We start from the raw sequence: 22,395 nt of genomic DNA, 5'->3' as shown, positions 1-22,395 counted from the left end.
ATCATGCCACACATGGAGCTTGGAATTACACATCTTTATTCCTCTGTGTGTAACCATTAACTGAACATTCTACATCATGAATTCTATCACCCACTTCCAAGCACTTACCTCACTGTTCTATGGAGTTCGTCAGGAACCAAAAGGGTCCAGTCATCTCTAACTAACGAGACACTAAAATGGTTTCCCAGTAAAAAGCTGATATCACATAGTGGAACTCAAGTGATCTGGAACCCCCCATGCAGCCGTGCCGGGTTTAGTGCTGGTGGCGCCTAGAGCAACAATCTTTGTTGGAACTCCCAAACAATCTCCATCTGCACGAATTCCCCCTCTACCACCCTTCACGGAAGCTCTCTTCTCTCCACAGTCCCTCTCTCTCATGTATTTAATTTCTTTTATAGCACTACTTATAACAATGTAGGTTGTCAGACCAACACACATAAATGCACCAATTATAACAGATAAACTTGCATTCAACTGCATAAAGGCATTATGAACACACACATCACACTAACAAATTCATAAACAGACATATATATAGAGGGAATACAAACAGACAATACACTTGCGGGCACACATTAAACCACAGAGTATAATCATAGAGGCACACAAAGATACAAAGATGACGGGTAATACAAGAGTGTGTGGATGGATGGTCAATGAATGCTGGAGTGTAAATGGATCCACAGGTGCTTAGATGCATGGTTTGTGAGTAAATATGGATGGAAGGTGAGTCGATGACAGTGGGTTGATGGTAAGACTAAGTGCCTGTGAGTGGATGAATGTGTAGACAGATTGGGAGATAAATACATGTGTTCAATGGATGGCTAGCCCATTCCTTCACTGCCCCATCCAGTGTCTGCTTTAGGGAGGAGTGAACAGTGCCCTTGCACTGGGCGCCAATGGGGCGCCCTCTGCATAACAGACTGAACCGAGATAAGAACAGACTGCAGAGATCGCTGTGCGTGCGGCAGTTTTCATGGGATAATTACAATGGCATGATAACTCTGGTGGTTTATGCACTTGAGGGCGAGATCTGTGATTTGTCTAGTCAGAGATTTTATTCATAATATAGTAGCATAGACGGTCAGTGTTTCTATTGCAAAGCACAATGAGTGACATGCAAATCGCAGATTAGTATTTTATGTAAACAGCTTAGTGGGTTATTGTTTTTGTCACAGAGATCCTTTTGTTACTTAGTGTTCATAAGTAACTGTCATAAAATACCAAATCCAGACTCTACGTAGAGCAGATTAAAATAGCCTGCCTCCCTTTGGTCCACATTCAACCTGTCATTATCTTTCGCAGAACTTGTGAAAGTTTCATGTCATCTAAACATCGCCTATGCTATCACATAAGGCAACACAAGTCTGCTACAAGCTATGCGATATCTATGTTTCAAGGTTTTATAGTAGAAGTCTAAACACGTATTGAACATGTATTCCAGTTGAAGTATTTTCATCATGCTGGTCTAGACCAGTTATGTCTCGGATTAGTGGAAAGTTTATATAAACTCCATGGGATGACCACTGAATTGGAGAGGCCTTCTCACCAGGTTATCACAAGAGGCTCTCAGACTGCTGGAGCATAATCTCTTATGACAAGAGTCGATACAGAGATGAGAGGAGCTGAGGCCAGCTGATCTTGTGTTTTCCTTCTGAGGGAACACTCTCTCCCGGATGGAGTCTGATAAACACAGCTGATCTGCTGTTAACAGGTATGCAGCGCACTGGGCTCCAAGAAACTCTAGAGGCAAGTTAGCTACTCCATCCTCTCATAGTATAGACCAGTGATACTCAAAGTACGGCCCGGGGGCTGCTTGTGGCCCTCCTGACCTTTCCATGCGGCCCCTTGGTGAACAGCTGCACTGGTCTGCTGTTTACCTTGACTCAGCACTAACATTCAGATTTGAAGTCCTGCACCACTTAACTTTAGAAACACCTTTATTATTTAAATATCCTCTTAGAACAAACGCGTAAAAATATGATTAAGTTACTTAAAAATTCAAAAACGTGTATTTAATTCACATGTAGAACCTTTTCACCTTAGTATATCCAATGATGTCACTGCATTGAGAGGTATTTTTTTTTACATGGTAGTTTTTAAACATAAATTTAGAAACATTCATGCTTCCACCGACCCTGACAACAATGTCAGTAGTGAACTAAGAAGCAAGTCTGTTATCATGTGCACCCTCTGGGTGGTCTGAGTTGCTATTATAAATAAATAACAACAGTGTTTATTTAATCAAACACAAGAGAGAGAAAAGGAGGCAAAGTGAAAAAAGCAATCGCCTAGGATCACACAATTGGATTAAGTGAGGAAGCTGGGATTGATCCCAGGTTTTCTGGTTTGGCATTGTGCAATTGAGCCACTGCATGTACATGCATCACTTCCTGTACACCCACCTTACAAACCCCATATTGCCCGACTGCCACCCTGCTGGCATCAGTGTGGCTCTCGGTCACACCACAGACCATACTTTCTGGCCCTTGGGAATATGTTTTTAAGTACCCGTGGTATAGACTGGTGAAATAAAACACTTTTAAACATATATAGTGTCTTTTCTTGGTACAGTGCTTGAGTGTTCTATTCTAAAGAATGAAATTGGTTTGAATTACCACTATGTCTCGTTAACCCTTCACTGGACTGTTAGTAACCCAGAAAGCATGGACACAATACCAGAGGGTTTTGTGGGCCTACATTAGCCTTGACTCCCTTGATCAAGCGATGGTGTACTAAACTCAGTCCAGGCACCCATGGGTAGTGAAGCGAAACCATCTAAACCTGAGCCAAGGTCCTAGGTTACTTAATATAACAATCCTTCTAATATATTGAGCTATGAACTGGTATCAAAGTGATGCATGCAAATTGAAAGGCATAGGTTTTAACCTTATTGTGTTTTTCTCCTCAATCTTTAGTTAACCTAAGGTTGCTTTGGGTAGTAATACAATTTTATTAGCTTCACATCTCAGTCATTGTGTTATGTTTATGGGGCAGATTTACACAGATGTGATGCAAACCTGGTGAAAAGTGTTATTTTGGAGCATACTTTCCAGCGCATGTCCTAAATTGCATGGACAGTAGCGATAAAGTCGAACAAAGCAGCACTACTTTATGTCTAGGAGGCATTCCGCGGGTGGTGCATGACCATTCCCATGCACTCACTAATGGATTTTGAATCCCTATATATTAGGTTTAGTAGAAAGGGATTGGCATAAAAAAATTACACCACCTCAAGGCAGGTATAAAGATGGAAAAAATATTTATTTTCTCCAAAACTTTGCATGTGTGGTGCATTGTACAGCACACATGCAAAGTGTTAAAGTGTTGAACTTAGAGAGACTTTCTGGCATGGAGGCAAATTCTGGACAGGACTGAAAAAAATCCGGACAAAGGGTCAAAATTCAAAATAAAAGCTCAGGGCAAAGGGTTAAAATTCAGGACAAAAGGTCAATTTTACAGTCACATCCACTGAGAGGCCTTACCCCACTATTCAGTGCATTTATTTACCATTTCCTTCATAGGACTATTTATTCACCATGGTCTTTATTGACGCTAGATATGCTACATTCAGTTGGCAAATTATATCCTTGTTCAATAGTAAATTAATGCCCTTGAGCACAGTGCCAAGGGCATCACCCCCATGCAAATTTACCCAAACTTTCTTGGGGTGATAGCAACAGCAACATTTTGAATATGTTTCTAGTATTTAAAATCTATAGCAAACAGTTATGGAAACATTAAGGTAAGTTACCATCTGCTAGTTTAGACACAGTAAGCAAAAGTATCTGATTCACCTCAACCTCCAATCAACGTAAAACCTAAAAAGAATTAATGAGGTATAGCAGATGGTGTAGATAACAGTCTCACACTCAATGTCAGGATGTGAGGTACCCATGACTTGCCTGTAGTCTCACTGCATTAGAGCGTGCTTCTGGGACTCTACAGAACAAGGAGCCCAGAATACCAGACAAATAGGGTTAAAGAGTAGGATGAAATCGAGATCAGATAAGAAATCCTCAGCAACTGATTCAAAAAGATGTTGATAAGAACCAGACAAATAAAGAAGAGAAGAATAAGGTGGGATAATACCTAAAATCAGACAAGATGGGGCCACCATGAGTATCAGAAAGTGTTGTGAGCCTGGGGTTTTGTCTCAGCAGAGAGGAGAGAAACAGAAGAGGCACAGTCAAGTGGTTGAATAAGCAGCGCCCACCCACCGTGGAAAACGCTGCTGGCACAGTGGTCCGCTGGCCGTGCTTGTGAAGAGTGAGCAGGGAACAGACACGCTAGAAGGTTGGGCTAGGCTATTGCCCACTCTGTCCATGTCTTAAAACGGTTCTGCAGTTGAGCCAAGGACGAACCAGTGATCTGCCTCATCCCTATGGGTCAAAGTACATGCAGAATCTTCAAAATATTTTAAATATAAATTACACAAGCAAAGTGTTAAACATGATAAAGATTTTATAATGTAAGAAGTGTTTCTTTAATATATTGTAGTGCTTTTCTCTTTATATACAATTAGACCCTAGATTGAACTGGGACTCAGTTACCTTTCAGTACCAAGCAATTAATATCTACCATTACCTCACTGATATGCAGGATGGAAGTCTGGACAGAGCAACACAGCCCCTCCAGCCCAGTTTGCTTTTTGGTCTTCTCTTCCACTTTCAGTAATGGGCCACGTGGCACTAAAGAAGATGGTGGTGCTAGACCAGTTAGTGCATTGTTTTTTTAAACCTTCATCTGCTCATCCCTTGTTCCTTCATCGGACACCTCAACACGTCCCACATCTGATTTGGGAGCTGGTGCGCAGCCGGCTAGCTCTTTTCACTATAAAGCTACCCCAGACTGAGGGTGGATTAGTCTGGCTGGACTTAGAATGCCATTAATTAGCTGCACAGCTCCAATGGGCATTTCGCTGGTTATCTGGCCGCCCCCCTGCATACGATGGCGTTCACCCGTAAATATTTCAAGAAATGCTTACTACACTTCTCAATGTTTCCTACTAACTAACCTACACAACACCACACAGGGTTATTCCACTCAGCTTTCTCTTACCTTACTACTACCCATAAGCTCACTAACATGAAGAAACCCTACTCTCCAGTAATACCTTTACTTGGCCTCCCCACTTGCACAGGATGGCTTTGCTTAGGGCAAGTCCATCAGTGGCATGCTGCAGGCCTCTCAAAATTGGGGCATTTGTTTGCTGACAGCAAGCTGCTCGATTTCCAAACCTTATGGCAGACTAGAGTCTTCACTAGAGTCAATTCCTTTCTTATGACACCTTAAACAATCATTAAATGCTCAATTTCATTTCTACCACCATCCCCATATGAAGTGTACCAGATGCTGCACACCATAGGGACTGTTGGGAAACAGATAAGATGGGGTTTCAAAGTTTTCCTGCAACATGGGGACCAATATAGGCCTTCATGGACAAACATCTGCATTATGCGGATGCGGATAAAATATATGAAATATCCAGTGGTGCAGCAAGAAGGGTGACACGAGTTTTGGAGGTGGTGGCCTCCCCCGCTCTTATCTGCGGATGACGCAGAAATCGGCAGCACCCCCCTCTCTTACCTGCGGCTGCAGCCGTCGCGGGAATTGCCGGCATCCCCCTTACATGCCATTGCTGCAGGCAAACGCAGGGACTGCTACGGGCGACACATGGTCTAGCTACACCACTGGAAATATCCCCACAAAGTATCACATTTATCCTGTTTTAAGTATATCCAATTTAATATTCAATTTATTTTCAATGTGATATTCTGCACTAAGCCTACCTTACATCTGCCCGAGTTAACAAAATGAACCTGGAAGCTACAGCTGTATGTCCTCACTGTATGCAATTAGATGCCGATTTGCTTCATATGCTTTACTCTTGCTCCACACTCCTTTCAAACTGGCAGAGAGTTCTCAAGGTGCTGTTCACCACGATGGACCCTGTACTAATACATTTCCCAGAAATAGTTCTATTGAGGGTATTCCCCCTCCCTACGTTCGAGAAGCCTCCACCAAAGTTCCTCGACCTGACTCTTCTTGTAGCAAAATGCAATATTATGCTGCTCTGGGAGGAATCACTTCCTCAGGTTATCGTAAATTGGACCAAGGTCTCGCTCTCTTGGATTCGATCAGAGAGCACCCTGTTACACAGGGAGGAATGAGCTGGTCTGCTAAAATATTTTATTGCATAGGCATGGGATATTTTGGTGAAGGGCTTTAAAGACTGCACCAAGGATGATTCTCTACCACCATAATCTAGCCCCAGACACATGTACTCTCGGTTTCTATATAGTCGTTGTTCTTGCCACATCTAGGCAAATACTCAAGGCAGTGGTTTAAGGGCACCAATCTTAGACATACTGTCATGATTTACCCTCTAGAACACTGTCTTCTAAGCACCACAGTGTTTATTGCTCGGCTTCCCTACGCTGATAGTTAAAGCAGAAGCAACTGGGCCGGGCTGGGGAGGGACAGTTTATTATGTGTCAGATTGTCACACAGCAACATTTTAAAAGTTATGCTAACTCTTCATAAATAGCCTGGCACTGTTCTTCTTTAATTGTACGATGGAATCTATTGCTACATACCTGGTAACTTCCATGCTATGTAACCTCTTTTGGCATACAACAATAAAATATTTAAAAAAAAACATATAATAGTGTTTCAGTTTAGTGCATAAGGTCACAAAATCGCATTGACATTTATTTGAAGTGAAAACTTCTAAACATGGACTTTAAAACATTCCTTAACCCTCCCTCTTGACAACACCAGAAGTGAGCAAAGTCAACCAATTATCTGGTTTCCCTTACATCATGACCAATATTATTGCTGTGGGTGGTGGAACATTCTGGGCTAATCAAACATTCAAGTGATTCTTTTGTGCGCAGTCAACCTTAAACTGAATTACTTAAAAGTACTCTCAAATGCCACTATCAAGTAAATTAGACACATGAAGTAAAATTATTTGACTAAGATCACACAATTTAGCCATGCAGGAAATCTGGGATTTGAACCCAGGTTTCCTGGTCACACATAATGCACTTATGCCACTGACTATATTAATTTATTTTTCTCAATCACCTTTAAAACCAGAAGACAGTGTTTTTGCACAATTTTGTAAGATGAATAGTACACTGTGTTAAATAAAGACAGATCACACATTAATCTGACACAATATCTTAAAACAAAGCCCATAATGAAGGGAAGGCAGGACACCATATGCTAATATCACTGACTTTTTCGACATTATTTAGCTATTCTAGAGGCGGACGAGCCACTGAAAGCTTGAGCCAGGCTCAAGACTGAAGCCTGACTCTGGCTCAGCTGAAGGTCCTGTTGGAACCTTAAGCCCATAACAAGCTGAGCTTTCATGTGGCTTCTGCCTGCCCCTTTCCCTCTACCCAGGATGTGGTGTAAGGGCCAGGGCTGCTGAATTTAGAACTGGGGAACCAGGTTCAAGTCTCGGCATTGGCTCACCATCCCATGATTGTCAGCAATCCATTTAATCTTCCCATGCCTATAAACAATAAATGTGACTTTGAGTAAAGTAGGTGGTGCTCATGTAAAGTACTCCAAAACCTTTGGGCCGAGTTCACGTTACATAAACACTGCAGAAAAATCCACAAAGAAATAGAAACAAAGCATTAACTTAAAATACCCATTTTCTAGCTGATTTGTACAAAGATAAATTAGAAAAACAGGATCAATTGTGGCTTCCCTGCTTAAATTGTGTGATCTTAGGCAATTATTTTACTTCACCAAAACTCTTTTTATGATAGACTTTAATGTGACATATTAATTTCAATGCTTTACATATTAAAGAAATACACTTCTCTTTAATGTTATCATATTTTAGATGATGTTTGTTGTATGATTTACATAGCAAACATTTCAGGGCTTGGCTGGTTCACGGGCTCTAAGATCCAAGTCAGACTCTTTGCTCGTCTCTCCTTGTTAATTTGTTGACTCGCCCACTTCGAAGCTATTCAGTGCAGTGGTTGAAGTGCATTGAAAAAAGTATGGATACTGCCATTGGGACGTGGTCAGTGAGCGCTGAGGAGGAATCAAAGGCATGGACAAAAAGAGCAAAATATTCTAGAACTATTTTGAAAGCCTGGGCGTAGCTCACGGAGTTTCACTCTGCAGAATTCCGCGGAGTTGCTGGAAACCTCTGCGAGATTACATGGAGTTCTGTGAGCGTACGGAGTTTGAGAGGGCTGGGGCTTGCGGGAAGACACGCTTCCCTGAACTGTGCTGGACCTGGCCCCTGTCTGGTTCAGTTCCTGCAGGTCCTCGTTTGCCCGACAAATAGGCCGGGGAGGGCAGGATTCGGTAAACAATGGGCAAACGTCCGCAAGTTCCAAACGGTACAAAGTAAAACTTGGAAAGAGCGGGAGAAGTTGGCTGAAGATTGAACCGGAAGTGGAAAGAGAGAGAGGAAGATACTTGAGGATGAAACGCGCGAATCGGAGGAGAGCGGGGTAACAGAGAAGAGAGAAGGAAGGCACATGGGAAATGACGGAAAATGTAGAGCAACACAGCATTATAGGTAAAATCTGTTATTACAGAGAGTTTAATAGTCGTGTTTAGTTTGCTTATTGGAAAACCAAAATCTGTCCGAAAAAAACCTAAAGTTCTGCATCACACAGTTTCAAGTTCTGGCTCCCTGATGTGACAAAAGGTAAGCTAAGCTTTATAACACGCATCTTCGTGTCATGTCGAAAGAAAGAAAAGATTGAGGTGAAAAGAGAATAGAGAGACCGCGATGCAGCGGTGACACCAAGTGGTGACATGGCATTGTTGAGGCCCAGGAGGAAACACAGATGTGAAGGAAGAAATTACATCAAAGGGACACCAAGGGGTAAGATCCCATCGACTGCAGCCGACCCCAGCTCTGACAATGCGTGCTCGGATAGTGAGTGTGTGTGCACTGACAAGTAGTGCTGTGCAGCGTGGCTCCTCACTGACATGCTGCAAGCCACTGGTCCCTGGGAAGTTGTTTCAGCCTCTAGGCTATGCCTCTTACCTGTGCTCTCCTCCCCGAGATCACACCATCGCAGACACTCCCATGCAGACTTCAAGCTGCACGCCACCCACCACATGGCTTCAACACCTTCTCTGGCTCCCTGATCTGGTCTGAGCCTCCAGCCTACTGCTGCCATCTTCACGGAAGTACTGGAGATCTCGCGAGCGGGAAAGCAGAAGTTGGTGATGCCTCAGTCGGGACACAGGACAGCTCCAGTCCGCACCCGCATCAGACTTCCACTGATCTTCATTCATTCCAAATTTACAGGTAAGATGCATGAGCAATAGAGAATCGCATCAGCAGTTTTTAATTTAAAGTAGGTGCTGGTGGGCGGTGGGCTCTGCTACACGGCGTAACAGAGTTTTTTGATGAACTCCAAGCTCCAAGCGGAGTGCGGAGTGGGTCAAATTCCAAAAGCTCTGCTAGCGGAGCTGAGTCCACCGCCCACCTTACTATTCTGTTGATCTCTCACTGTCAGGTAACTACATATAAAATAACACACACCTTAACTGAGAAATATATAAAAGTTAAACTAATCAGTGGGAAATGCACTATTTTATGTAATGAAACTTTTATTGTTTAATGTGATCACTACAGATGTACAATCAACACGGGTGGAGCGACATTGCCGCTCCTATCGAACGCACAGCCTCAGTCCTTAAAAAAAGGGTAACTCTATTTTTCTGTAAATTCATTTCTTTTTTAATGTCCAATTTATCCATAGCTCAGAACGTTTTCAATCCAGTTTTTTTAACACTCACATGTGTGGCAGTAAATGTATTTAGAACACTTCAAATGTTACAGATTGCCCATCCAGGCCTTTCTACTGCAACACGATGAATACATTTAAAAACATCCTCGATGATGTGTCCAATGCATTTCGGGCATAATCTTCGCCCTTCATCAGGGTCCACTACAAATTTTAAAAAAACACAATGTTAAATCAAAATCTCAGCACCTCGGTTATGACGCTCATTACAATATACATTTTAGTTTTTTTACATGCCCTGTTTTTTTGTTTTTTTAAAATCGCTCATATTTAACGTGTTCCCTCTAATTACTTCGCTCTGCATCAAAGCCTAAAGCACACGGAACTTTTCCCAACCCACAACACTCTTCCCCATCCGATATCACTGTGAATTTCTACCCCTACCCTCCTGTAACTTCCCCCTGCTACCAATGACTTTCACCCTACTTACTTCACACATCTTCCCATCGCGCTTCCCGCCTTCATTACAATGATGTATAAAACCTCCCACTCTTTACCTCCCGCTATTTTCACAGTGTCCGCCAGCTCTCCACCCCTTTCAACAACCAATCACCTTCCTTCCAATGTTTTCAACTACTAATCCCAGAATACCTTCCAACACTTTGTTTTGATGCATGGATGTTTCAGTCACGTATTTACTTTATCAAAGTATAACTCTAATTCCCCGCCCTCCCTGGAGTGTTACTTGGCACAATAAATATAGCATTTAGCACGACAGGTACGTCAGCTTTCACAATTATGTATTTCCAATTTTCCGGCGACGCCCATAATCCCAGATGCGAATGGTGCGCCTCCATGATTCTTTTCAAAAATGACTATCTTAAAACCAGATGTCTCTGCGTCTCACATGTATAAAGCGAAATGTTTTCACAGTTCCATGGTGGGTGCAACATGTCGTGCGGGCAAACAAATATAAGGCAGTGAGAGACGGCAGGTCAGCCTGGAGAAGGTGACCATACCGACTTCACTAGCGCTCCGCGCGCTGCTTTGCCTGCTGCACTGATTTTAATTATCCCGTTTTTGTATTTTATTTAAATCTTTATTTTGTCACTTTGACCTTGTTCTTATCTCAAGCGCCCCCCCCTGGCCTCACCTCTTGCACCGTAAAACCCCCCCTGGGGACCATCAGCACCGCCTTTGGCGGGTCCGGGATCACGGGGCACCGGGGACGATTGTGAGCGCCATCTTAGATCGGGCTCGGGCACTCTCGCGCATTTTCTCGAGATCTCGCCCTGCAGAGACTATTTCAGCCCTCTGTCGGTCGCGCAGCGGTGACGCGCAGCGGGAGCGCCTTCACTGCGCCTGAGTCTCGCCAGAGTCCTGCCCGTCTGCGCCCGTCTGCGCCCGTCTGCGCCCGTCAGCGCTAAGGCAGGGTTAGGGCAGGATACTCAGGACGACTCAGGATGCCCTCCATCACGGACATACATCATCTACGCCAACAGGTGACATGCCGCTCCCATCATGCTGTGGACCCACGATGCGGCCCATATCAGTGTCCCAACTGCCCCTTCGTCCTCCCCACCCCTAAGCTTATAAAGTCTCTTACGCGTAACTCATGCGCGCCTAGGCCAGGAATAGTGGTGACTGACGGTGCGAGTCGCCCCTCTCTTAAAGTATTTCACCTGAATGTCAGATCGCTTGTCTGCCATTTTGTGGAAGTTTTTACTTTGTTAGAGGACGAGCAACCAGACGTCTTTTTCCTTACGGAGACATGGTTACATGACCAGGCTATGGCGTCCATTAATCTAGCCTTACCTCCAGGGTACACCATGTACACCTTACACCGCAATTCTAGAGGTAGTGGCATAGCAGCCGCTGTAAAATCTTGCTACCCTTGCGTCTGGCAGATTAGTTCAGTGGCAGCTTGTGAAAGTGCGCAATTTAGTATTACCATATCCCCCCACTTTACGCTGTCTGGACTACTTATTTACAGACCTCCTGGTCCTGATGGAGCTTTCCGTCTTAGTCTTCCTGAGGTCGTTGCGTCTCTAGCTTTGAAGACAGCCAATTTTACAATCATTGGCGACCTCAACCTTCATATGGATTCTCCACTCACCAGCACAGTGAGCACCTTACTAGCCGATCTGGAGGCCCTTAAAATTGTCCAGTTGGTCGACCAAGGGACTCACAGTGGTGGGCATATACTCGACCCCTTCCTCACGAACATTCCGAATGTTCTACTCAGCGCTCCCACACTCATGGCCTGGACCGACCATTTCTTAATACAGGGTTATATCACTCTATCTTCTCCTGTGTTCGAACCCCATTCTTTAAGTGTTTTTAAACGCTCATGGAAGAAGCTTAAATTAAAGGAATTTCAGCAGTTTTTACTGACACACCGTCCTCTTCCTTCTACTGAAATCACCTGTAGCTATGATAGCTTTTGTGAGTGGCTTACGTCAGCACTTGACTCCTTTATACCTGCCAGGTGGACTAAAATTAGATCTAGTCCCTCGAGTCCTTGGTATACGGACTCGCTCAGAACACTTAAATCCGCCTGTAAAAAAGCGGAGCGTGCTTGGCGCAAAACGTATGACGTTGAGCTTAAAAAAGCCTACAGATCTTGTACGAGGTACTACCACCAGGCTATCTGCAAGGCCAGAGCTACTTATTATGCGATGGAAATTAAAAATAGCCCGAATCCTACCAAGATTATTTTCCAAATCTGTAAGGAGTTAACTAGTAAACGGACCTCCACCTCTGTTAAGGCCACTTTGACTCAATGTGAAAAAATAGCCACTTTTTTTGTGGAGAAGGTTGAGGCAATCTACAGATCCTTTCCCCAAGACTCTCGGGCGCAGAACCTCTCTAGTATCAAGTCTAATACCGTTCCACAGCTTCTTTCTATTCGTGGTCCTAATCTAGAGGAGTTCAAAAAATTAACCATGAAAGTCAGATCAGGTTCTCCTATGGACCCTTTGCGCCCTACTCAATTCCAAGAGCTCGAGGAGTGCTGTTACCCGGCTATCCTGGACCTTATTAACCTATCCTTTGAAACAGGAAGTGTACCAGTTAAATGGAAACAAGCAACTGTTGTCCCTATCCTGAAAAAACCCTCCCTGGACCCCTCCCTTTCCGAGAGCTACCGCCCTATTTCCCTTCTCCCTTGGATTTCCAAACTAGCGGAATCTCATGCCAATTGCGTTCTGTCTTCCCATTTGCTGGAAGCTAACATCCTCGACCCATCCCAAAATGGGTTTCGAGCGCACCATAGCACCGAGACCGCTCTCCTTGCGGTAGTGGAGCAAATTAGAAAGATACTTGACAGAGATCAAACGGTAGCGCTGATCCTGCTGGATCTCAGCGCTGCCTTTGATACCGTCTCTCACTCTGTTCTCCTCCAGCGACTTTCTGAAGCCGGGGTTGGTCAGGTTGCTCTCGACTGGTTTCGGTCCTTTCTTACAGACCGATCCTTTCAGGTGTCCACGTCGCCTTTTGTTTCCGCCTCCCGTCCCATCTTGCAGGGTGTCCCTCAAGGGTCTGCTCTCAGCCCAACTATGTTCAATCTATATGTCCAGCCACTGGCTGAGGTAGCCCAGAGATACGGTCTCACCATGGTGTCTTACGCTGATGACACCCAGCTGGCGGTGGCACTCAATGGTGAGTCTGCAATGGGCGCCGCTGCCTTCCAGATCGCTCTACGAGGAGTCGCGGGATGGATGTTGGACAACAAGCTACAGCTGAATGCCTCTAAAACCGAGGTCCTAATCTTTGGGAAAAACACCGACCTCTGGGGCAGCCAGTGGTGGCCTTCCGAGCTTGGTCCTGTTCCGGTGCCTGCTGCCGAGGTCAGAAACCTTGGGGTGTGGTTCGACAGCAAGCTGTCCTACATTCCCTATACCAAAAGATTGGCTGGGATCTGCTTTGGCACTCTGCAGTGTCTCAGACCAATCTTTAAATTTTTCGACCCTACTATCAGGCAAATCATAGTTCAAGCTATGGTCTTGAGTAGACTGGACTATGCCAGCTCGCTTCTACTAGGAGTCAACAAAGCGGAGCTTCTTCGCCTCCAGCGCATTCAAAACGCGGCGGCCAGGATGCTGGTTGGCCTGCCTAGATTTTGCTCTGCCCGCCAAACCATCCAAAACCTGCATTGGCTCCCGGTGGAGCAGAGGATTAAATTTAAGGCACTTTGCCTTACTTTTAAAATTCTAAAGCTGTCCTCTCCTCCCATCCTCGCCCAGACCATTTCCCCCTATCTCCCGAATAGAGCGCTTCGCTCTGCGGGGTTAAATTTGGCCATCGTCCCCCGCTTTAAAAGAGCTAGAATGGGCGGACGCTCCTTTTCGGTGCTAGCCGCCTCACTCTGGAACACCCTCCCCCCCTCACTCCGCTCCATCCCTAATCTTCTTCCTTTCAGGAAATGTTTGAAAACCTTCCTGTTCTCCACGGTTTAGGTCCTTCAGCTTCATTTGTGATCCGTATTTTCTCCGTTATGTTGCACCATCTCCTCAGCGCCGGGACGCCACTTTGCTGCGGCATCTGTGCGCTTTACAAAAATAAATAACATAACATAACATAACATAACATAATTACACACATAAGAGACGAAATGCCTACCGTTATTAATCTAATTAATTTTGCTTACTGTGAATCTTTTAAAAAAAATAATTAATCTACCTTTTTGTTTCTTCAGACTAAGCACTCCTAACATATAATGCCTACCAGCATGGATGACGTGTGACTCCCACACCTTGAAGTTCTCTTTGTCTTAATTTACATTTCCTATACATTGATTTACTCACTTGTTGACTCATTGTCGCTGTTTGTGATGTAAAGCGCTTTGACAGGCTACATTGCGATTAGTAGATAAATGTAAGAGAGGGTCTAAGGAGTGAGGAACACCATTGGAGGGTAGTAGTGAGGGCATCGTTAAGAAGGTGCTCATTGGTGAGGGCCAACACAGAATGTCCCACTGGGCACCACCAACGCAAAAGCCGGCCCTGTCCCAGTCCATACACAAAAAGTAGTTTCACTTAAAACAGGCATTCTCACAGGGTTGATACATTCTTATCTTTTTTTAATGAGCTGCTGAGATCAAGATATCTTTCGTTGAGATTGCCATTTCAGGGCAATGACCTAATGTCTCCCAAATCACATGATGTTGCCAAGTGCCAATCTACTGACTACGTAAACCATACACCGCTTTCCTGAAATAATTCCCTAACGTGAAAATTAATTGTGCTTTTCACCAGCTGCTAAATTATCAATTCCAGCTGGGCCCTTCTAGAGCTGTGGAGCTATAGTGGGGCGCCCCCTGGTGGCGGCTCCATAACACAACCAATAATCACAGGTTATCGCCACCTCACACCTTGGAAGCCCTTTCAGTCTCTGCCTCTGCACACTGCAGGTTTGTTTACATTAATGCATAGGAGATAGGAAGGCAGCCTTGGTTCGCAGTGGCAACAATAATGCGACGTATGTATGTGTGTGGGGGGGGGGGCACTGGGGGAGGTTTGGGAAGTGGGAGCAGTGACACAAAAAATTAAGTTGTTTGCAATTTTTCTTTACTCTGTCCCTGGAATTATTTACAGCTGCAGGCGATGTTAAACTATGTATAGCAAGTGTCCTAATTTACATGCTAATTCAGTTATACCCTCTGGATTGATTTCTCCAATTCATTTTATTCCAGTAACTCTTCTGATATGAATTAAGTGAACACCTCCAGGAAGGCAGGCACCGGGGATGGGTACCGAGGGAGCGAAGGAGGCCATATTCAGAACATTCCGCTTCCCCGGGCCTGTTTCCTCATCGCTCATATCTGGGGATGTGTCTGCAGCACACCTCTGCCGTGCTGTGCGCGAGCCGCCCGAGGAGCACGCGCTGTGCCCTCACAGCTTCCGGTCGTCCCTGTGAGGTCACCAGGCCTGCAGTAACATTATAAACAGATTAGTGATACAGGCTTCAGAACTGACGGGCTAAGGAAAGGTGGCGAAAAACAGCTGTCAGCAAGTGGGGAGGAGAAAGGGGACTCTTTGTGAACCCTGACCAAGCGAGCAGGGTTGGATTGGGATTAAAAATCGGCCCGGGCATGCTAAAAAAAAAAAAGTGTCCCACATTTGCATATTTCCTTTCGCTAAACACTGCTTCTGCGAAATTTTATTTTTTAAAAAAGGGGTGGGGGAAATGCACGGATTAGTTTACACTGGTGAAATACACCCTAAATAAAACAAGTGAGGCCACTTCTACTCAGGTCCCCTGCCCCCGGTCAGTATGCACACATTATTTGTTTGGCCGGCCCAGCGAGAGAAAGGGAGTGACACCTCTGCCCTTTGAAAACAAGCATTGGCATAGCCAATAGGTCTCGCCTTTGGGACTGTATAAGTGTTTAGTCATGCAACAGTTGATGTTGTTGCACCAAGGATATTGTGCTGCATAACTAAATAATTATAAGGTCCCAAAAGCGAGACCTATTGGCTATGCCAATGCTTGTTTTATTTTGCACCTGAATGTTTGTGCTATAAATACCGAGTTCTTGCCTAATAATTTCATCTTTTATTCAAGGCCACATAACAAGGACCCCCTCTTTGCGTCATTCTAAGTATGCCTCATTTTTATGTTTTTTTCCAACAAAACACGACTCTGGAGAACCAATTGCTATAGAAAGTAGGGCAAATATTTCACTTTGGTCTGCAAGACAACATCAAAACATGATTAGGTGGATTTCTTGCATAGCGTGGGCTCTACACCTTCTCAAACGTACAAGTGATATCTTATATATATATCTAAATTTTTAACACATATGTATTTCAAACTTTAGAAGAGGAAAAGATACATAGACACACACAATACATGGGATCCTGCAGTCTCTGCCTAGATACACATCTTCCGAGAGTAGAAGATGCAGTCTCACAAAATTGGGGGTTGGTGGGCTGTGATTCCTGCCTAGGTACTCACTCACCTTCAGGAGAGGGAGAGATCCAAGGCGCGGGAGCTTGGGATTCCTCCCTTGGTACAAGTCTCCTTGTTGGAGCCGGCCTCGTGGCGTGGTCCTGTTCCCCCTCGCTCAGCTGCACGAGGTCCCATGCACCTCGGGGCTCCCCCATCTTGGATTACACGTCACCCCACGTGACCACCTCGGTGACCCTGCTCTACCCGGCCTCGGTCCCAGCGAGGCCCGACATCGAGGCGCCCACCCCTGGCCCGGGGGATACCACGTGAGCCCTTCCCACTCCCGGTGGAGGGCAGTATCGATGGGACCCCCAACCGTCCTTCCACACCTAGGTGCGACCGCCCCACAGCTCTCTGGGGCCTGGCGCCTCTCCTGCTGGGCGTCTGGTCGCGCCCTACCCGGCCTCTCCGCCCTCCTGGGCGCAAGGGTCCGGACATCAAAGGGCTCAAGACCTATATCTGGGGCGACCCGACAACAAGAAGTCAGTTGTATCCTGGAGTCAAGAGCCCTGCTGATCGGATCGCGGCTGACCCTACGGAGAAAAGACTCTTCCTGAAACTACCTGCTGAGCCCTGCTGACGACGTCGCGGCTCCTTCGTGCTTACAAGACCTTCACGAACCTTTGGGGCCCTGCTGACGCCGTCGCGGCCCGACCTTGTTGCAACCGACCATCAGAGCCCAGCTGACCTCGTCGCGGCTCGACCCAAGCGGAACTACCACCCGAGCCCTGCTGAGGCCGTCGCGGCTCTCCACGTCCGAGCCGCTCTGAGACCAGCATCCAAGGTCTGGCGCAGAGCCCTCCCGTACCTGGTTGGTACTAAGACTGTCCCGCTACCCTATTCCTTCCAAGACATTGAGACTCTTGCCGGATCTCTCGATCCCCCTGTATATATTGACGTGCTCCTTTTTTGATATATAAAGAAGCAAGATAAGCAACTGATACGGAGTCCTGTGTGGTGGTGTTACTGGGCCTAGTACGATTATAGGAGAAGGACCTCTCCTAGGAGGCTTCTCAGCGGCGCTCGGCTATAACTTGACGGTAGGAAGGTGCCGGAGTAGTCCCTCCGACTCCCCGGTGGTCCTCCCTCCAACATTTGGTGGCCAGCGACGGGATCCGAGCCAGAGGCAATCGTACAAAGCAAGTAACGCACCCACTACCTAACCAGGCGGAAAAAGAAGAAGGGAACCATGGACGGCCAAGAAGCAACCGTGGCCGCAACCTTCCAGCTGGAAAAGCTGGAAGAATACTCCCACAAAGAACTAAAACAATTCTGCAAAGACAAAGTTATCCCAACCACAGGATTGGGCACCAAGGAAGAAATGCAGAAAGCCCTGAAAGCCTGGGCCGAAACCGAGGCCACTCCACCCCGCACCGAAGGGACCTCGGCCCGGGGCGAAAACCTGCCGACCACAACCCCGACAGATGGGGGGGGGGCAAGGCATCCCCGAAGCCCGCCTATCCCACGAAGAAATACGAGAACGGGAGAGGGTCCGGGCACACGAAATGGACCTCGCACGACTCCGGCTGGACGGTGAGCTCCAGCTAGCGGAGAAGAAAATAGCCCTGGAGCAACTACGGCTGCAAGAGGAAATCGAGGAAAAGAAACGGCATCGGGAGCTCGAAGAGAGACGGCTAACCCTCGAGCACGTGAGGAGCCTCAAAGAACTCGAACTGAAATCCAAAACGGGGGAGACCAGCACCCCCGGGGCCCGGGACGCCCTACCACTGACCGAGCCAAAGGTTCATATCCCCAAGGATGTCGTCAAAGAGTACTACAAGAACGACGACATCCAGCAGTGGTTCCGAGCCTACGAGGTAGCCATGACCTCCCATCGGGTACCCCGGAAGGATTGGGGTGCCGGCCTATGGGGGAGGTTCCTCAGCGAGGGCCGTGATACCCTGCTGCAACTCCCCGACGCAGTGATGACCTCCTACGATCACATGAAGGAAGCCCTACTCACCCGCTACGGACTATCGGCCGAGATGTACCGGCAGCGCTTCCGGGACTGCAAGAAGCTCCCCGGTACCACCTGGGTCGAGTACGTGGACTTCTTCAGCCGGGCTTTGGAAGGGTGGATAAAAGGGAGCAAGGTCACCTCGTACAATGAACTGTTCGACCTCATTGTCTGGGAGCACCTCGCCAACAACTGCTTTGTAGAACTAAGGCAACACCTCCTGGACAGTAAGTTGACCGAGCCCCGGAAGCTCGCCGCCGAAGCCGACCGATGGGTCAACACAAGGGTCCCCCGGAACCCCGTGGGGGACTACCAACGGAGTACCACGGGACCCCCTCGCCAGCGGGGCGGAGGAGGGGGGTCCCACCGCAGCCGAGACTTCCCGGCCGGACCACCCAGAAGCCCGCCACGAGGCCAAGCTGCCAACCACACGTCCCCGACCCTGGGCCAAAGGGGGACCCCCATCGCCCGACCGGGACCCCGACCACCAGTGACCTGCTTCGGCTGCCAGCAGACCGGCCACTATGCGAGCGACCCGGCCTGCCCCGTGAACCGACGAAACGGGAGCGCTGGGCCCCCTCCCCGACAAATAGCCGCCGCTGCCCTGGGGGAAGGAGAAGAAGAGGAGGAAAACCACGAGGACGGGTCCCCCGAGTGGGAACCAGCTGCCATGTCGCTCGTCTGCCTGGGCTCCCGAGAAATGGTGCCCCGAGCGGCCATCCCAAGCAACACACAGAAGTACCAGCAGTGGGTCACCATCAACGGACGACGGGCCGAAGCCCTCCGGGACACTGAGGCTAGCGTGACCGCTGTCCGCTGCCACCTGGTGACCCTCGAACAAATCCTGCCACATGTCCTATGCCCAGTCCGGACCGCGGACAACACCGAAAGCATGTGCCGGATGGCCAGGATCCCCTTCGAGTGGGGAGGGGTGTCCGGCACCCTAAAAGTGACTGTCCGCGACGACGCCCCCGTGGACTGCCTCCTGGGGAATGACCTAGAGAGCTCCCCCTGGGCCCAGGTGGAGCGCCGAGAGCATCTGGGGATGCTAGGGCTGCCTGAGTGGGCCTGCGCCACCACCCGGTCCATGACCGCCCAACCCGCCGCTGCCGCGGCCACCGACCAGCCTACGGGCCCAGAACTATCCCCCTCCTCCGGCGCGGAGGAACCCGACGATGAGGCCGGGCCGTGCGAACTGTCTCCCGACCAGGCCGCCTCCCTCAGCGAGATCCCCGAGCTGGCTCAGTGGCGCCACGATGGGGGCCCCACCCGCGAACAGTTCCAGCAGGAACAGAAGGCCTGCCCGTCCCTCGAGGGGGCCCGACAGCAAGCGGCCGCCCAGGCCGAGGGGGACCCCACGGGAACTCACTGGGTCTATTGGGACAATGACTTACTATACAGCGAGCAGAAAGTCGCCGAGCTGGGAGCCGGCCGGGTGTTGGTGGTTCCCCTCCGGTTCCGGGAGTTCCTCCTGAACCTGGCACATGACGTGCCTCTCGCCGGACACCTCGGGCGGGACAAGACTTACAGCCGTCTAGTGACCCATTTCTATTGGCCCCGAATGAGGAGAGACGTGGACCACCACTGCCGGTCCTGCCAGACCTGCCAGGCTAGCGGGAAGACTGGGGGTCGAGTTAAAGCCCCCCTCCAACCATTTCCAGCCGTCCACACCCCGTTCGAACGAGTGGGGATCGACATCGTGGGGCCCCTCGACCCCCGAACCGCCCTAGGACACCGCTTCATCCTGGTACTGGTCGACCACGCCACCCGATACCCGGAGGCCATCCCACTCCGCACTCTGACAGCTCCAGTGGTGGGCCGGGCCCTGATGGGCATCTTCTCCAGGGTGGGGTTCCCCCAAGAAGTGGTGAGCGACAGGGGTACGAACTTTATTTCGAAGTACCTGAAATCTCTCTGGCAACAATGTGGGGTCACCTACAGATTCACTACCCCTTACCACCCCCAGGGGAACGGACTGGTCGAGCGGTTCAACAGACCCTTGAAAGGGATGATCCAGGGTCTGGAAGAGCCCCTGCGGAGGAGGTGGGATGTCCTGCTGCCCTGCCTCCTGTTCGCTTATCGAGAGGTACCGCAGAAATCCCTTTCAGCCCCTTCGAACTATTGTATGGGCACCCCGTCCGAGGGCTCCTCAGCCTGGTCAAGGAGGGCTGGGAGGCGAACGTCCCAGATGCCCCCCCCCCGACGTCTACCGGTACCTCCTGACCCTGCGGAACCAGACTCGGAAGTTCCGGGCCCTGGCCGAAGCCAACCTCGAAGCCAGCCAAGAAGACATGAAGCTCTGGTATGACGCAAACGCCTCGACCATCGAGTTCGAGCCAGGCCAGCAAGTCTGGGTCATGTCACCCGTGGACCCCTGCGCCCTGCAGGACAAGTGGACCGGGCCCTTCAAGGTGGTTGAGAGGAAGAGCCCCGTCACCTACCTAATCGACATGGAGTCCCCGAGGAACCCCCTCCGGGTCCTGCACGCCAACCGGCTCAAGCCCCACTTTGCCCGAACTGAACTAAGCCTGCTGCTGGCTACTGATGATGGGGGCGAAAGCGACTCCGGGCCCCTGCCCGACCTCCTGGGGTCCTCGGGCCAAGACGGTTCCTTGGAGGGAGTCCGCCTCTCCGACACACTGACCCCCGAACAGCGCCATGACTGCCGGAAGCTGCTGCAACCCTTCGCTGCCCTCTTCTCTCTCACGCCCGGGGTGACCCCCTGGTGCGTGCACGACGTGGATACCGGGGACAGCCCCCCTGTGCGACATCGCGCATACAGAGTACCTGACCGAGTCCGGGCCTGCATACAGACTGAGGTCACCAAGATGCTCGCCCTCGGAGTCATTGAGCCCTCCGACAGCCCGTGGGCCGTGGGCCAGCCCGGTGGTCTTGGTGCCGAAGGCCGCCGCCCCCGGTACTTCTCCGGAACTCCGATTTTTAGTAGACTACCGGGGCCTGAACGCAGTCACCAAGACCGACGCCCACCCCCTGCCCCGGGCAGACGAGCTGATCGATCGCTTAGGGGCCGCCCGCTACCTAAGCACCTTTGATCTCACCGCTGGGTACTGGCAGATCAAGCTCACTCCCGGCCCCCAGGAACGATTCGCCTTTTCCACCCCCGATGGGCACTACCACTTTCGGGTGATGCCCTTCGGTATGAAGAACGCCCCAGCGACCTTTCAGAGGCTGGTAAAGGTCCTTGCCGGGCTAGAAACCTTCAGCGCGGCCTACCTCGTCGACATTGCAGTCTTCAGCGACCATTGGGCCGCACACTTGGGACACCTCGGCAAGGTCCTGGCCGCTCTCCAAAGGGCCGGGCTCACAATTAAGGCCAGCAAATGCCAGATCGGTCAGGGATCTGTGACCTATCTGGGCCACCAGGTGGGGAGTGGCCAGGTAGCGCCCCTCCAGTTGAAGGTCGATGCCATCCAGGCGTGGGAGCCCCCCGCAACCCAGACCGCTGTCCGGGCCTTCTTAGGCCTCACAGGCTACTACCGGCGATTCATTAAAGATTATGGCAGCATTGTGGGCCCCCTTACGGAGCTCACTTCCAGGAAACAGCCCAAGGTGGTGCACTGGACGCCCCGCTGCCAGACCGCTTTTGAAGCCCTCAAGGCGGCCATGTGTGCTGCCCCTGTGCTACAGGCCCCTGACTACAGCAAGGAATTTGTGGTGCAGACCGACGCATCCGAGTACGGGGTCGGGGCGGTCCTCTCCCAGATGGACGCCGAGGGCCTC

The sequence above is a fragment of the Triturus cristatus genome, chromosome 10 (assembly GCF_964204655.1).
Source record: "Triturus cristatus chromosome 10, aTriCri1.1, whole genome shotgun sequence".
Lineage (NCBI taxonomy): Eukaryota > Metazoa > Chordata > Amphibia > Caudata > Salamandridae > Triturus > Triturus cristatus.
This window is presented reverse-complemented; position numbering follows the sequence as displayed.